This window comes from Myripristis murdjan, chromosome 21 (assembly GCF_902150065.1).
Source record: "Myripristis murdjan chromosome 21, fMyrMur1.1, whole genome shotgun sequence".
NCBI lineage: Eukaryota > Metazoa > Chordata > Actinopteri > Holocentriformes > Holocentridae > Myripristis > Myripristis murdjan.
The window spans coordinates 10,338,315-10,356,870 of NC_044000.1; the positions used below are offsets into that span (position 1 = coordinate 10,338,315).

Here is an 18,556-nt window from a genome sequence, read left to right on the forward strand (position 1 = left end):
TGTGTTTTTACACTAGGAGACTTTGCATGTTGGCAGTTCTTAATAGCAGAGAGGTAACTGAAAAAATTGAACTTCAATATCTAGAAATCCTGTTCTGTGATGTCAGTAAATTGAACACAGCACGCACATGTTTACCACATGTAACTGGGCTGCTGTGTGTGTGTGTGACCACTTTGTATCAAAGGGATGAGAGAGGCACAGGATCTTACGTCGGTGTATCTAGTTTTCTCCGGCCGAGGCGCTCTTTTGCTGCTGTTTAGCAAACAGATTGTATTTCTCTCTCAACTATTGATCTGTCACTGTCCAACACCAGAATTTCATTTGGGCAAATTGGGCGAGTCTACAGGGCTCAGTAAGGGAAGAAAAGATGCTCTCCTCTGTTGCAGACACACTTTGTGATTTCAGCTGATAAAATGGGTGTAAAACTCACTCTAGTGTAGCTTTCAATACTGAGATGTGACTGACTTTGCAACATTTTATAGCATATCCATTGTCTTTCAAGCGGCTCACTTATGACAATAATTTTTCCATTTGTAGTCATTTTCTTTTAGGATTAGTATGAACTCCACAGCTTAAAGCACTGAGCAGTTATAATAGAAAGATTTCTTTGTTCATTTTATTGATAGGCAAATTTACTCAGCAAGGGGCTCTGGAAATGATCATATCATCCATCAACTAGGGGAACCTGTGGATTAATTATCAAGTTTCTACCATGTTTAGTAGTCTAATTCTTTGAGAGTGGTGCATTAAGTCTATACTCTGTAGCACAGAGGTCAAACTAGGAGTAGCTATTGTGCTGTACTTTTGAGTTCCAGTTAAAGCCTCGAGATCTCACCAAGATTGAAGAGCTGGATAATGAGTGCCCAGGATCAGGTTATTCAGTAAAAATATTATTTCAACTAGCTCATTAATATTTCACTTTAATACACTTTGTCGCAGAATTTGGCTTTAGTGATCCTCCAAGGCAACATTTTGTGGATAGTGCTAGAAAAGGCTGAAGTATCAGCAAAATAATGAAGTCAGAGTTATGGTGCAATATAGGACTCTACTCAGTGTTGTGCAGGATCTCTAACTCTCCATGATGTTTCCCCAGTGTCCCGTACCATGAAGTGAGAAAGTGCACTGAATTCAGATAGCCTCAAAGGCGTGTGTGTGTGTGTGTGTGTGTGTGTGTGTGTGTGTGTGTGTGTGTGGGCACATGCACCCAGCCAGTTTCAGTGTATGAAACAAATCAAATGATACATGAATACATACATAACATTGCATAATTAACAAAAGAGTCAAAAGTATGGCAGCTTACAAAGACACAAATCACTCAATTAATGTAGACCTACCAAGTGCTGCTGGCATTTCAGGGCTTTCAGCTAATACCTGGATCCATTTTTATAGTCACAAGTTAGGAGGTGGAACTAAAGCCTGGAACATGTACAGCTGTATTATGTGAGAGTAACAATGAGCCTGATTGATATACCAAAAATCTGATTTTTAAACTGGTGGTGTGAACGAGACCCAAACAGAACTCTGAACTAACTAGAGCTAATTATCAGTCACTTGATGTTAGGCTGAGACAGATTTTTGACACAGTTTTGAAATTCATTTTGAAAGCATCTGGTACTGGTCCAAAGAAGGTTGACTTTTTTTTTTTTTCGTGAATGTGTCCACCCTAATATGTATGCATTAGCTCAGCTCATAGCAATACAGAGGGTGATTCAGGGTGGTTTATATACTCAGCACAGTGCACGCTCACTACTTCATCTCCCTGCGAGCCGGCTGACACTGGGGCCATTTGCACAAGAAGCAATATATCACTGATGTAAGTCTAACGGCACAGACATGTGTGTTGCACCTTGGAGGGATTAGGGACAGGCTGACGCTGCTCTGTAGCCATATTTAGCTCCCCATAGTGGTGGTGGGAGGTCCAGGACCAGGCCTACAGCAGAGCCAGCCCATTTCACCGCTTTGGTGGTTGAAACAGTCTCTCTGCAGTGCTGTGATGGTAGAGCAGGGCACTGGCCACTATAGATTAGATGAAACTGATGAAAGATGGAAGTCACGGTATGTGTCCACAGGGGTGTGTTTTGGGCTCTAGGTGACACTTCTCAGCTTTGGATGCTTTATGTACGTGCCACTGGTGTGTCTGACAGCTGTCCTTATAGGAAACACATACAGAGTGCAATATTTTCCTGGCTTTACTTCAAACAGGAAAACCAGAAACTGCTATTTTCTCGACCATCTCTTTGGACTTCTAGCTAACATGTACTTATTTTACCGGGCTTCACACCCTCCTACAACTACACAAACATTTCCCAGCTGCGCCTGATTGGACAAACGCTTCACTAGTGGGCTGTCCTTGCCTGGATTTCAAACTGGAGCATCATAGTGGCTCTTATCATCTTTTATATCACGAAAATCACCAAAATGTCTCTGAAAACCCATTGAGGCAAGAAATAACCCATGCAGTTGCTGAATCTGTCCTCATTTTAGATTGACAATGGATAGTTTAAAAGTTTTTGTCGGGAGTTTCCAGGGGTGGCAAGTCATGCTGGATGCCTGTAATTTGCATAAAGTAGCCTAGGCCTCAAATTTATGCAAATGAGGAGATGCCAACGGGATGCCCCATCTCTGCCAGAATGGATTGCACAGCTGCTTACATAGACAATGAGTAGGAAGCGTGGAAATGACTTACCCTGTGGATATGCACCATTAGAGGCCACAACAAGCAACACTGGTCTAAATTCTTGTAAGAACCTATAATATCACAAGGCCATAGCAAACAAGATTTCCCTGTTTGTGTGCTTTGTGTAAAGTTAGTTGAAATTTAATGACACAGACAGACAGCAAGCAGAGCTGACGTGGAGTTGAAGCTTAGTGGGTGACTTTCACCTCAGCTCCCATGTTATTGGACATGCTTTTTCAGGCATTTTTTTTTTTTTTTGCTTAGGGTCTATTTTTTTTTTTTTTTTCACTGTCCACTAAAAGCTGTTCAAAACACAACCAGGCACAATAGACCATATACTGCATTTATATGAAACTGTATGTTGTGTAGTCTATGCCACTGAACCTGTGACACAACACAATTGTGTTGTCACATAATCAAATCGATAAGTGCAGTTTATTTGGTTAATTATGAAAAAAAAAAAAAAATAGTAATAATAATAATGCCATTACCTAAAATGCAGTGTAAATGTATAACATACAGTCAAACATTTGATAAATGTTCAGCCATGGGCAGGGCAATTCAATTAGAAATTCAGCTGGCCTAGATTTTAAAACCAGGAAATGTAGATGGGCCAGACATTTTCAGCAGTCTATTTAAAACCTCTTGTTTTAGCTTTTGTTAATGACAAATTTTAAACAAATGTGGGTGGATGGATGAGCAATGTTAATTGTTTGAAAATTATTACTTTATTGTGTTAAAAAAAAAAAAGGCCACATATCTGACCCAGGCACATCCAAGTGCAGAAAAAAAAAAAAAAAAAAAAAAGCACAAATTCACACTCATTGTAAATTAAACATGTTGGTTTGGTGTTTGGAAATGGCAGTAAAATAAACAAGCACTGTATTTCCCAGTCCAGGCATTCACTGTCAGTTTCATGTTTCATGGTGAACAGAGACATATTTTCAGTGACTGTCAATAGCCAGATGTTTTTAAAAAGCTGTTAGGCATGATCAGAATTGCAGAAAATGCTTTTTTGTGAAAATTGTTTCTTTATGCAGGTTTTGTTTTTTGCTTCCTGACTGATTTTAGACCTCGCTTACAGTGCTGTAACTGTTTAGGTTACACAGTAACATTGCTATTAACAAACATAAAATAATATTACAATTAAACTAATAAAACTGCTCTTAAAATAGCCTCTTCATTTCGAGCTCACTGGGGCACTTGGAAGTTGATTCTGGGCTGGATGTGGCCAGCTGTCTGCCAATTAAGTAGACCAGGCCTAGGGTATTAAAACAGCCAAACCAGTGACACTTCTGGGAGGAAAGTCCATCCACTCAAAACTGTTAATACATTTTTTGTATGTGGGCACCATAAATCTGTGGCACAAGTGTGACCATTAACATTCCTCTGCCTGTGTGTTTCTGTCTTAGAGGCCAGCTTGCAGAAAATACACCTTATTTTGGCCTGCAATTGTGGTGCCTTCCTTGGGCCAATCTGTGACTTTCTGAAAATGACAGAATTGAAGCTGAGCTTGAGTTAAAACTGAAAAGCCAAAATGCAGAGGTGAGATGCAGCATTTCCTAAGGGTTGGCCAAAATCCAGTCAATTGTATCTGAGAATCATGCATAGCAGGAGAAAAAAAAATCCTATTATGTAGATCAGCGAGGGAAAAATCTGAAGAGAAAGTATAAGGACGCTTTCCTCTCCTTCAACAAGAATCACAACCCATACCACCGAGGTGCCCATGGGTAGGCACTTAATCCCCATCGCTGTAAGACTACAGCTGTAGTTCACAGCTTTGTGTGAAAGTCAAGCAGGACTTTGCTACATTGCTGAAAAAAAGGATACATGCTCGGCAAAGCCTCTCAGGATAAATGAGGGTGAAAAAGTATAAACATGTAAAGGTCTGAGCCAGCAGGGTACTCTGTGATAGTGTTTTTTTCCAGGTTTGTATGCATATCTCCAGCCCAGCTCCTTGCCTCCAAGGTAAGGTTTGATGCAGTGAGGAGCCTAGATTCATAGCCATCCTACTCTTAGTCAGATATTATCAGACTCAAAATGTATCATTAAGCCTCCAGTCCCAGCAGAGATCCCATTGTGTCCCAGTGTAGTGATGCATGCTGAAACAACCCCCTTTACCACTATCTTACCATCTCCATTCAGCATTTGAATATTCAAGGAACAAAAAGCAAAGCAAAGCGCATCTAAAATCGATGGTAATTGCTATGCTTGTTGAAAGGTTTCGCCTGAGCATTCAGTGAAAAACACTTTTTTGGAACAGCACAGTTATTATGCAAATAACTAGCCGTTCTTTATGTGTTTTTGACCTTGCTGAAGCTTCCGAAGTATTGTTAAATTCTTTCGAATGACATAATTTTTAACACATAATGTATGGGATATTTAATAAACAAATTAAATCTCATCACTCCAGTCACTGTTTTTTAAATTATAAATTAGTTGAAAGGTTCAAATACAAGGTCATATTAATGTAATTTAATTTGGGCATTCAGCAGTACTTATAACAATGTGTTGATATACTGAAAGCTCATTTATCTATCCAGTGTCTGATAAATGACATGGAGGAAGCTGTTCCAGAAACCGGTTGATGCTGTATGTGTGCATGGGCAAGTGCCTGAATGTGTAGGGTGAAGTTATCTGTCTGCATGGCGTATGCTACAGACGGCACCATACTGATACTGTAGGCAGCAGAGGCACAGTGAGTGTATCTCATATGTAGTGTTAGGAAATGAAAGGACGTCAGTATCTGCTCACTTAGCCCTATCAGTTCAAAGCAGTGCTCTGTAGACAGAGCCAGCTTAGCTAGTGTTTTTGGGTATCAATCCATAAAGCTTTGCCTCTAGTATTAAAACACACATAGACACACAAGCTCATGTTCAGACATGCTCATAATACTTAGACACAAGTATTCATACACAGACACACACACAAGGGCAGATATACACACACAATAGGCAGAGAAATATGAGAGGAAACATTTTTTTTAAAGCCAACACACTATCTTGATGTTCTTTTAGACACCGCTGAGGCAATGATGGTGAACACTAAAACCATAAGTGAACTTTAAAAAGACAGCGCTAGGGCCTGGCGATATCAATCATAGCCATACAGATGGGCTCCACGGCAACGTGTGGCCATATGACACAGGCATCGCTCATCGCAAAATGGTTTCTGCCGAAACAGCAGAAACCATAGTGTGCTGTTTAGCTGTTCAGCTGGCTGCAGAGAGCAGCTCATATCTGCCACACAGTTGCATGTCCCATTTGTCATTGTGCAGGCTGACCGCCTGTTGGGAAAATCTAGGCAGGGGAGGGACACTGAATTGCCCTTGAGCAAGGCACTGAATCCCAAATTGTCCCACAGGAGCTGCTCAGCGGCCAAAAGTACAAGACTCTGGTTGTACTGGGCAGGTCTCCAGCATGAGCAAGGGCATATGAGGCAGGGGAGACGCAGGGGAAATTTGCCCTCCAATACTTAAGTGGACCAAATTGTTCCCTTGTAAAGCTGCATGAAAATTTCACTGCACAAATCATCTCAGAGGCTGCTGATTCTTAATGAGACTTGTATTGTGAAACAGATTTATCCACACAAAGTAAGAGCACTGTAAGCCCACTGCCTTTGAAATGAGTCCAGCATGCTATGGACCAAGTAAAGGAGGACGAGCTATAATGAGGTAGTTATTACCAACACCACGCAAAACAAACAAAGTGTATTTTTAGGAAAAGGCAAAAATTGAAGGTAGTCTAAAGTAGAAAATTACATGTTAGCTGTTAGCTACTAAATAGCACAAACAGGATTCAACAAATGCCACTGCTCAAACATCTGTGTTGTCCATCTTTTTCCATATTTAGTTTTACCACTACGAAGGGTGTACTACTGTGTAAGAAGAGTCCATCTTCTTTTTTCTTTTTTTTCCTTTGGGAAGAGGTAGTAGTCAGAGGGGAAGAGAATATGCTGGGTGTGTGCCCAGTTTGAATACACATCTCTGGACTTAAGCCATGGCCACTGTGGTTTCCTGGTGGAGGGGCACCCTTCGTCAGCTTTCTACAGTGATTTTTTTTTTTCTCTGCCTCGGTGATAGTGTGACCTTTTTGTCCAGATAGTCAAACATCAGCATTCATGCATCCAAGAAAATGGTGGCCATTACCTTGCCTATACATATCAGAGTCTTGCTTTCCTGGGAAGTGGAGAATCTGGGTGTTTCTACTCCTTCAATCTGTGTTGCCAGTTTGGCGACTTTATCACGAGATTTAAAAAGTTTTCACAACACCTTGGTAACTTCATTCCTCCAAACTGACTAGAGACAAATCTAAACTTTTTCTGATCTTTAGGAAAATGTCTGTGCTCACAGCATGTTATAACACATAGTCTATTCCACACATCACACCCCAAGCATACTAACCAAAGTCCAGTCTTCTGAGAGGGGACCACTGTGAGTATCCTTCCCCAGTCAACAGCACCTAGGTGGGTCAGTCTCACTAGGCTAGCCATGGTCCAGAGAACAGTCACTCACACTGCCAGAGCTGCAAAAAGTGAAAATGAATACTGCATACGCATTAATGTCCATTATAGCCAATCACAAATGGTGATTTGGTTCATTTTTATACTATATACCTTTTTGTTAATCATGTAATGTCACTAATATTCCAATCAGCCTGGTTTATTGTTTAGGTCCAATTGGACCTAATGAGAAATGGACCCAACAAGCTGATACTGTGGACATTTGGAGTTTGATATGGATGACTACATGGACACGTTCCTGGGAGATTCCCAGCACGGTGGCAATGTCATGCTCGGTTACTCATCATAATGATGTCATGAATCTTGCCAGTGGTCTCCTGTGTGGCGATGGTGACCGGCCTTCCCGAATGGGGGTCATCTTCCAGGCTCTCCCTGCCATGTTTGAGCTCAGCAGCTCACTTCTTTAAACAAGCTGTATGAAGGGGCATCCTATTTTAGTGTGGCCGCCATGTCCTCGTGGACTTCCCTCGGTGTTAGATCCTTGAAACTGAGATAGCGGATGACTGCACAATGACAAATGTTTTCCATTTTCTCAAAATACCAACCAATCAGATATCAAGTGGCTACTCACGCAGACGTTTGGCCAAGCAGGTGACCTGACCCTCAAAACACAGTCGCAGGAGCCCCCAGCATGTCCAAGCTTGTACTGATTTTTGCCCGTGTGAAAACCTGGTTGCTCCGTGGTTATAAGGTTAATTAGCCTGCAGTTGTGTTGTGTTAGCAGAGTGTGAGGGCAGGAGTCTGGAACACTGAGGTTTTATTGGATGTGCAGTCTTTAGATCACGCTAGTATAGCAATGAAAAAGTGTTAAGAAAAAAAAATATCCTTTGAGACAGATCAGCAGAATATTTCTGTTAATTACTTTTTAAAAAACATAATCCAGGAGTCAGTGACAAACCACAAATCTCTTGGAACAGGATAAAAGTGAGTTTCAAAACATGTAAATGGAGACACAACTGGAGACATTTACTTTTGAGACCAGACTGACATAATGTACTTTTCTCTGTAAGAATCAGCTCTCAATTATTCTCTATGTGCTGTAGCCCGCCTCCTCAACTCATAACCACAGACAAGCAGGAAAAAGATGCAGGACACCAGGTAAGCTATCACTCATCTTCCACCAACATGTAAGAGGGGGTGAATATTGAATTTAGGAGTGTGATTCAGTCATTAAGTCATTGACTTTATGTATATTCAGTGTTTGAATTAATTGTATCTACATTAATGTATATAAGTGTATATGGACAAGAATATGTTTTCTAAGACATAATGTTTGTTCAATTGGAAAAGCAGCTGATGTTCTCATAATCAGCTAATGGGGATCCTAATAAAATTCTAAACCCAAAATGCTCTTCCAGCGCCTGCCCACCCATCCCCCCTACCCCGCCACAGACACACACACACACACACACACACACACACGCCAATCTTAAACTCTTTCCGACGCCTTTGGCTGTGAGTGTTTGCAATCCCGCTTGTAATCCTTCATTCCCTTGCAACTACTTTTCTCCGCTGTTGCTGAGTGCTCTCTACAGTCAGTCAGCTTGCCTGGTTTCACGAATATTAAATATGTTTGATACCTTTTTTAACATGGTGTTTTTAAATGACTGCTCCTATAGTTCCAAAGCAAAAACAAATCAGTTTATAGGTGACAGCTTGGTGATAATATGGAGGCTGCAGATCTGAGCTGTAACTGAGCATGTTCCACTAGTAATAACATTGACAGCACCCTAGTTTTAATGCTGATTTGATTCTTGCAATTGAGAGTCAGCTGACTTCACAGTTGATGTCCCATGGATAAGTCCTTGAAGATAAGAAAAATTATACAAACAAAAACTCATTCATATTCACACCTTAGCTACAGTGTGCTAGACATCTTGGAAGAACATCAGAAATATTTCAGGGACACATTTATACGATATAACCGCTGCATTGCCTTGTATCCATATCCAAATTCAATTACAGGAGTCTTTCATTTTCTAATAATCAAATGTTCATTTTGACTCTTAGTCATTTTGTTCATTATGAAAAATATGGGATGATGAATATATTCAGAGACATCTGTAGAAATTTGAGACATTACATTGTTTTTTGAGATATCATACACTGGCTTCAATAAAGTTTGACAAACTATTAAGCTAATCCACTTTTATTGGGTTTAATTGGCAGAATATCAACTTATCAACTATTACTATTATATACCTGTTGTGCTAATTGATCTCAACTCTGCAGCAGGCCTTTTGAAATGCCACATGAGTCAAAGTTAAAACACATTTATTCAATCAATTAAGACGTCCTTCGTTCTTTCTCTTTACAACATAACAGTGGGCAGGAAAAGTGTAAACTTCCCTCCCTGCTTTTTGTCTTTTTCTTAAACTACACTGGAGATGGCAGCCTAAAGCTCCTGTTCTTTTCCTGATCCTGTTTCCTCTGACAAACTGGGCCAGAGAAACTAGGCGAGAGGCGGGCAGGAATCAAACAGAGATCATTAAGGCTAAACGTGTCAGCACTGGGAGTTTCTCTCCGCTCTCCTCAGCGGCTATCAATACACTTGGTGCCATCTGAGCTTTTGCAGGGCACAATTCATTTTGCTAATCTTTTTAGACCACTGCCTGTTAAGCCTGGCCGAGTTACCACTTATACATCTACATTCTGTGAACAGTCAGTGTAATACAATACAGATAACTTGACACCCTTAGTAACATTACTTATTACATTTTTTTAATATCTTAATTACTACATTTGACTACTTTTCTGATAATGTAAGCAGGATTCTAAACAAGCTTTATACTGTACAGTAATATCTGGGCCCTTTTCGGTTTTTCAGAGGGAAAATATTGTTGAGTTTCCAGCACTGAAAGGCGTTCTTGACCCAGCCAGCCACCTTGGTGTGGTTGCAGGTCTCAGGCATGCTGCATGGCAGACTGGCTGCTTAGAGCAAGGCACTTTGATCTGATTGGCAGACGAGGCGGTGCATATTCATAATTTGAGTGCATAATGCAAAATGTACGGAGCCTGTGTAGATGTAGAGACAGGTCCTCGAAAGGCATCCTGCACAGGATGGTGTTGCACTCACATTTATCCCAGTGTATTTGCTCACTGGTGTTGTGCAGAAATTAACAAAAAGTAGACATTCCTGCACCACGAAATGATGCACAGCAACAGAATTAATGTTATATTCTACATATGAGCTCCTTACGTAAAAGAATATATTCAGATGTAAGCTTTTCATAATCACCAACATTTTGATTAGTAACTTAATTACATTTTATCTCAGTAACTGCAAAAAATTACCACTACTTTTATTTTGTAATTTAATTACATATAACTAGTTACATTTAATTGGTTACTCCCCAACAGTGTTTACAGCTGAGCGAGTATAACACATAAAAGATGACACGGTTAACCACATTGGCCAACACATGCACAGAACAGTCGATCAGGTTTGATTTCCCTACAAGCCGGGGTGAGTGTGCTTTCCTCGCCTCCGTTTGTTTAAGTTGTTTTCTGCTAAGCTCCATCTTTCTGTGGGTTTGCTCTTTTCAAACCTGCTTCTCTTTCCCTGTTCCTTGACCACCTCTGGGCTGTGGTAAGGTGCCAAAAGCTGTTCAAGTGATAAAGAGGAAAATCCCCCCCAAAGGACCGTGCCAGGCCCTTTGGTGAAAAGGTTAACACAAGCACCTTGTTTCACAAAGTAAGAGCTTTCTGAAATACCGTTAACTCAGGTTGACTCTCAAGAATTCTTCTGTATGTAGTGCCACGGCAACATTTTAAGAACTTCACATCTTTTCACTGAACAAATAAACAATGACAATTTTATTACTTTGGTATAATATTGTTTTTTGTCCCAGTGAGGCCCAATAATAAGCCCTATCATATTTAATCCTCACCCATACCTGCTTTAACTGATGCAATCTTTTACACAGCGCTGTGCTATGGACATTTCTTATTTTGTATCCATCGTATCTAATCATTTCTAATCCAAACATCTAAGCCAAAACAATGGAAACCCATTTTTTCCTGGAAACCATGAATAAAAAACAACAGTCATCTGAAAACACCTGATCTGGACATTGATCATGCCACTCAGACATGCAAAGTCCTGCTTTTTTCCTGTTTTTTGTTGCTCTCATTTCCTCAACAAAAAACCAAGCAGACAGCAGGGGGTGATGGATGAATGGAACTGGCTTTTTGCTTACAACAAACTGAATTTAGATATGTGAAATATTAAACAGACAGAAATTGCAGCGCAGCACGATGCAAATAGCCCGAGGCACTTCAAGCAAGTGGCGCAGTCCTCGCCACCTATCACCCGGTCTCAAACTTCAAATCAAGGAGGATTACTTTCTTAAACTTCACTCCGACTAGATCCTGTGGCTTCTACCCCTCTCAGATCAAATGAGTGCAGCTACTCACCACAGTTGCTCTGGGTGCTGTGTTCTCAGGGCATATAGGACACCAGAGTGAGGCGCGGTACCAAGCAGTGTACCAAGCAGGAGATCAGTTCATCAGCCTTTGGACTTCTCTTCAGGTTGAATGCCAGCCCATTCTAAGGCCCAAGACAGAATAATAGACAGGCATAAACAGAGGCTGCAACAGAAGATTAAAAAATGTTTCATCAAGTCAATTAGTAGGATTGTCAGATAGTTTTCAGACAGGAGGCCTGTGTGGTTGTGCATATAAAGTATGTGTTTGTACAGCTTTCCTTTTATTAATTTTAGCACTTGGATTTTCAGCCTTAATATGTTTTTGTTGTATCTGTCTGTGGTGGATTAATTCTGTTTTTAGTGTCCACAAACTAAACTAACCCTCAAGGATGAATAAAGTTGTGCTGTGTTGTGTATGTTTGTAAAGTTGCACTGTGTTTTGGTGCATTATATGCAAAGATCGATCTGCATGTCATGAATCTGTGCCATCACATTTTTTTCTGCAGGTTTTGTTAGAAGATTCTGGCAAGATCTTTACACTGCAAGCACAACACAATCAACAAATCCGTTCATTTCCTATAGATGAATCCAGTGACTGAAGTGTGAGTTTTGTCCTCTCGCAATGCCACCGCTTGCTGCAATATCTACCACTGACAGTCAAATCTGGGATTGTTGGATTGACGATGTCAGGTAGTAGCGGGTCTAGGTACCCAATGTGAACAGGTACCCTCAGCTTTCAAATAATATTTAAAAATAATATTTAAAAACTGGTCATCACATCAGACTTGGCAGGAAAAAGACCACTTTTGATCAGCGCCTATATAATGTAGCCTATAATTGAAGTGCTGTGGACAGTCCTAAGTAGCAGCAGAGTCTCAAGACTTTCAAGCATCAATCAGACAGTTTTTCATTTCATGATTTTTTTTCTTCATGTTCTTCTCATTGCATCAGTTTCTTATTTTTTGGCAAAGTTGTATACACAAGATAAACATGAAGGTAAAAAAGTGTAATATCCTCTGGAAAATTCAAATTCAAAAACACGGCTGTAGTGGCATCACTGCAGTGATGGAAACTTGTTTACTTCTGCCTTCTCCCCCGGCTTCATGCACAGAGCAGAGCATCAAGGGAAACTCATCCTCATGCGTTCCATCTTATCCTCTATTGTGAAGGCTGTGATGTGCACTTTCAAAGCACTGTGCAATTACGCACTGGACATCTAATATGGGTGCTTAGATAGAATCTTGTGCAATCAGCAGCTGGCCCTTGCAGAACAGGTACACACAGATGTGATGTGTAAAACTGCACATCGTTGGCTGTAGCTCTGTAGTTTATATTTCAAATCACCAGTTTTCACTCCACATACTCAAACCACTGGGCTGCTACAAAGGCAGCTGCACTCTCCCTCCCTTCTGTAATGCCTGAAACACTGCACCTTTTTAATTGTAATAGAGAAGGCATTATGACTGTCTAACAACATGATGTGGTAGAGCAGGATCGTGTGTGGAACTGGGTTAAATCTGATGGTGGCAAGGAACCAATGTATTTGTTTGTTTTGTTCTTTTTAGATTTCCACAATTCTCTCTGGATAGATGGAATAAATTCTTCAAACAGGATTATTATGGAGAGGTGTCAGTTTACACAATCATGCAAACCACTTAAGACTATTTCTTTAGTCTCGGTAGTGGAAACAGTGGCATTACACAAGAGCTATAGTATTACAACTGTTGGATGTCTGCAACGAAATTACTGGAATCTTTTTTTCCCCTGATGAAACTGAAATGATGAAACGTCTAGCTTTGTTCGGCTCTGTGCTGTTACAATAAAGTTTGAGTATTATCTTGCGCGGCCCTCCCTCTATTCAATCTTGAAGTGTTCCAGGGCGACTAGAACTAGGCAATTACTTGTTGATTTATAACCATACAAGGACCGCTTAATGCAATAGAATGTGGGAAAATAAAATGAGAGAAAACCTGCAGCAAAAAAAAAAAAAAAACAGATAACTGAGGATAAGAGAGAAAACATCACAAATTCAAAGCACTACAGATTCTGAAGAGCTGGTTGCGAGTGTACTTTCAGGAACTTTATTTTTCTTGGTCAGAACTGAGTAGCTGCACAACACCACCACTACAAAGATGCAATCAGAATCTGTCGCACCGCCTACACCAATCAGTCAAAAGTGAGAGAGCCATCAATCAACTCGGCCCTAGTGTGTGCAAGCAATGGGAATAAGAAAGCATGCCTCACCGAAGAGGGATCCCAAAAGTATCCTATGTTTTCTCTTCCAGGTCATGTGACCTGTGGCTGGCAGCCTTCCAGCAGACTGGGGGGACTTCTGAGCTTCTGTCCAGAACACCGAAACAGATCACAGGGTTAAGACACAGCGTGGTGTTAGAGGGGCGACTGGGTAAATCTTGTATCGTCTGAGCGAGGGGTGTTCTCTCCAAAACAAAAGGATTATCTGTCATCTGAAGAAGTGTCATCTGATCTTATAAAGTAACACTCAAGACTCTTCAAAACTTTGCTTACAAAAAAGTAGCGTACCTGGAGACACCTCAGAATGTAAATGAGTGGATGTAAAACTTTTTGGAACAAAACCTTTCAAGTACTTATGGAGAGCATCACAAGGCATCTGCTGCATGCATGATGAGTTCATTATATATTATATCCATTACAGAATCATAATGTATCATAGGCAATTATTCATTAAAATGAATGGCATATTCTGATACTGATATGAGGTCTAATTGTAAGCTGCTGTGGATAAGAGCATCAACTAAGTGCTTTAGCTTTAACTAGAATATGACTGTCATGGCAATTATCACATAATGTGGTTATAATGTCATTATGATGCAAAACAATGTGCTGAAAGAGTCACTATAAATCCTAATTATCCTGTAAAAAAAAAAAAAAAAAAAAAAAAAGCCTGTAAAGAGCGTATGCATATTTAACTTCCAGATTGTGTGCTTTATAATTCAGAAGAGTTGCATTTAAATTGAAATATCTACACTGAAAAGGGCCTTACTCAGGACGAGGTTTCAATGAAGTGTAAAAGCCATGTTTGAAGCAAAAGGCTGTCCCCTTTGCTCTCCAATTAGCTCAGGATAGAGTCTGGTCTCCCGGAAGTCACAGCACAAAGATAGATGTTTGTCTACCAGATTATAAAGCATGCCATAAATGGATCAAAATGCGTGGAATCGTCTGATGTGAGTGTAAACATAGCAGCCGTTACATATTTATAACTATCCTGTTTGTGCTTGAGTGAATCAAATTCCCCCTGATTTCCACTTACTTTGCTGTATCTGACCAGCAGTGACGTGTTTAGATCAAATGAAGTGTGGAGCTGGATTCTGCAGATCTGTTAGGAGAGGAAAAAAAACATTAACTAAAGGCAGCGCTGAATATCTTGAAGACATACACTTCCATCACTGCTGAAATGATTACAAAATGAGATTTTCATCTTCCACACCAGCGTCCTCGTTTGTGACATGAAGGCATGAAGAGTTCAATTTTGAATGTGACAGTTAGTGAATGATATATTAGTGGGAATTTACCGCTAATATTTCTTACACTGAGCAGTTTCAGTGGTTGACTTGTTCTCAGCCACACTCCGGGGGGGAAAGGAGAGGAATTCCTGTGAATGAGAATAATTGATCACTTTGGCTCCCGCGCAAGTTCAGTTTCATATGGCTACAGCTCCCTCTACTGGCCAGCACCTCATACCAACACTTATTAGATGGTGAGCCAGCCTGCATGAGGCTCATTCACTCTCTCTCTCTCTCTCTCTCTCTCTCTCTCTCTCTCTCTCTCTCTCTCTCTCACACACACACACACACACACACACACACACACACACACACACACACACACACACGCACATACACACACACACACACACACACATACACAGTGTTGAGTTCCGCTGCCAAGCCACAGAAATATATTTAGAGGGAGATCACTGCCCTCTGCTGGCACTTGATGTTCATTCAGAGTCACAATAAGAAATTACTTCAGTCCTTAAACTCTGGGTTTCCCTTAAATTTACCCTTAAATAGAGTCAAAGCGTTTTTTGTTTGTTTTGTTTTTGTTCGTTTTTTTCCCTCATGTTGTACAACAATGGCACACATATCTGCTTACATCCTGTTTACACTGAGTGAGAGATTCAGCCCAAGATGCCATTGTTTTATGGTTGCATCATTACATTGAACATAAAATGTCTAGATGTCTTGTGCATCATTTTATACACATGTCCCTGTGATTCAGCAGGACATGACTGGTATCTTTTGGAAACCTTGAGATCTCCACTAGAATTTAAAATAAAGTTTTTGTGGGTTTGAACAAAGCTTTTGTGCGCAGCATGCATTTGTAATGAAAGAGCCATCGATGGGACTGGCAGGGTTGAAGAGTACATCTGTTACAGTTGTAGTGATTATTGACATATTGGTAATGTAAGAAGAGGCAGAACAGGTAATGTGAGAATAGTGAACATATGCTTCTTTTGTGTTCATACTGGTCACTTCTGACTCTTGAGTAAAATCCTACTGAAAGCTGTAACCAGCCAGTTATGAGCATTAGCCAACAAATTTGTAACTTTAAATTTTGACCTAGCCTCTTGATAGTGGCTATTAAACCTGCCTTACAAGAGACACCCTGGCTGGGCAGAAATATTTTTATGCAAATTATCTACTGATGCATGCAATTTGAAGAAAAAGACCAGCATGTGAAAGCTATGAATTCCAGGTCATATTTCAGTTGTAGTGAGCCTTGAAACAAGAGGAAAAGTAAAATTTAGACTTCATAATGCAATTGCTTGATACTCCAGTCATTCTTTAGGGGGGAAAAAGCAACAATTATTCTACAGAAAAGTGTTAGAAGTGCTTCTCAGGATTAAACACTGGTTAAATGTTTGCCTTCTGTAGTAGTTTTAGGATATCCTCTATCAGCTCTACCAAGAGTGAGCAATGAAATGAGAGCAAGAAAGTGCATAATGTCACATAATCCACAACACACACACACACACACAAAGAGAGACAGAGAGAGAGAGAGAGTCCCAGTAATCTCATCCTCAGAAGAAGGGTGGCGATCTGATCTTCCCGTAGCTTGAGCATGAGGGTGGGGGTGGTGGGGTGGTGGGTTGGAGGAGGCGCACAGGTCCCCAGAGGTGAAACTCTATTACCACACAGCATGAAAGTCAATGAAAAGGACCCCACCGTGCAGCAGCCCCCTGACAGTATTAATGTTTAATGATATCTAAAAAGGCTAATGCTCATCCCCCTTTCGCTTTTGCTCTCATCCTCTCCTTAAATATCCTCACAATATCATCACCTCCGCAGATTAGAGCGCTGACCCCCTCGACTCAAGGACTTGCCCTTCCCTGATAGTAAATCCATATCTCTCTCTCGCTCTCCACTCGCAAAAAACTGTTCCCTTACTGTCTCACGCACACATACAAAAGATCAGAGGGATTTTTAACCAATGAGAGTCAAGGTAGCACGGAATCCTGCATCTACTGGAAAATTAATGAGAATCTGTATCTCCACCTTCCTCTTGAAGAATCACATGCATGTGCTCACAAAGAGGGGGCAGCCAGGAGGGACATATTGGTTATGGCGTCTGTGGTGGGATGGTCTCTATAACCAGTAGGCCACCCTGCATACGCTAACCATAAAACGGTTGACAAAGTATTACAGGACAAAATTGAAATAGGTATTAATGTCCCAGAACCAGGTTTATTGGGTGCTAGGAGAAGCACCTCTATGCAAGCCAGGTGCTGTGTGTGCCTGCTTTTGTATTTGTTTGTTCATGTGAAGCTCTTTGCCATAAGAGCCTTCAGAGCCCTGAAATAAAGTGTGTGTGCTTTTTTTTTTTTTTTTTTTAAATATACACACATGCATTTCAAACTATAAGCACCAAAAATGTGCAATCATCTTTCCAGCCTAGATCTGGCCGAAACCTTTTGCTGCATGTCACCGCCTCTCCTCTCTGCCCTGTCCCTTCTGTATGTCTCCACTGTGACTATCTAAAAAAAGCAGAGACGGCCAAAAATACTCTTTAATAATAAAAAAAATAATAATTAAAAATACAGGATGATATGTTCAGGGACAAACTGAAATTTTCATCTGTGTCCTGGCAATTTTAAAACCGAGACAAAAAAAATAAAGTGATGCAGAGGGTTCCCTGGTAAAGCTGCAATAATCAAAACTGCGAGGGCCATTTGGACACAAGTGATGAAAAAAAAAAAAAAAAGTAATAACATTTTCTATTATCTCAGCTTCAAGTGTCAGCAACGGAAGTAAGGATGCATGCCAGTATAAATTAAAATAAATAATAACTGTTTAAGGCACAGACCCGTGAAATGTCCGTCTCTCTTGGGTCAATTTGTTTTTCTTTTAATGCACTGTGATTTTCAGTGCGGCCCTTTTGTGTTTCCAATCGTACTAAATAAGTCATTCTGAATCCACAAGGCCTCTAAGAATTAAAAATGAATCATACTTAAAGTATTTATATTGTATATATTAATAATAAAGCACTGGTTCTATAGGGGCGTGCGTAAGACAATGAGGTATTTTCAAGTGAGAGGCTCTCTCTTTTGATATTGCTCTTTGAGAAATGAGTTCTGTGAGTTTGGGCAGGTGGAGGCTCAAGGAGCAAAATAGGACAGTTTTAGGTGGGGGGTATGGTGCTCTTATATAACGTAAAAATAACCTCCTTCATCCCCCAGATGCTCTCACACTGTTATATATCATCAATTTGTGATGTTCAGTGCATTCCAGGAGTTATTTGGTGATGAAGAGTGCCCACTTTCCTTCGACCTACAGCCTGTCTGTTTCTACTTCGGTGATTTCCTACGTTTCCCAGAAGGACATTCAGCAGCCCCTGCAGACCTGGTGGGAACTTGTTGCTCTCCATAAAAACAACTTGAAAGAGCAATCAT

At 40.5% G+C, this 18,556-nt stretch overlaps 1 protein-coding gene across 3 annotated transcripts in view; it reads right to left on the reverse strand.

Annotated features, from left to right (window-relative positions):
- pcbp3 (poly(rC) binding protein 3) overlaps positions 1-18,556 on the reverse strand; it is a 78,333-nt gene that overhangs the window by 35,962 nt on the left and 23,815 nt on the right. For all 3 annotated transcript variants that reach the window (XM_030081383.1, XM_030081381.1, XM_030081380.1), the window contains exons 2-5: positions 15,193-15,256; positions 14,915-14,980; positions 13,870-13,965; positions 11,615-11,747 (exon numbers count right to left, since the gene is read on the reverse strand). The gene's annotated coding sequence lies outside the window, so the exon portion shown is untranslated. The remainder of the gene's footprint in view (positions 1-11,614; positions 11,748-13,869; positions 13,966-14,914; positions 14,981-15,192; positions 15,257-18,556) is intronic.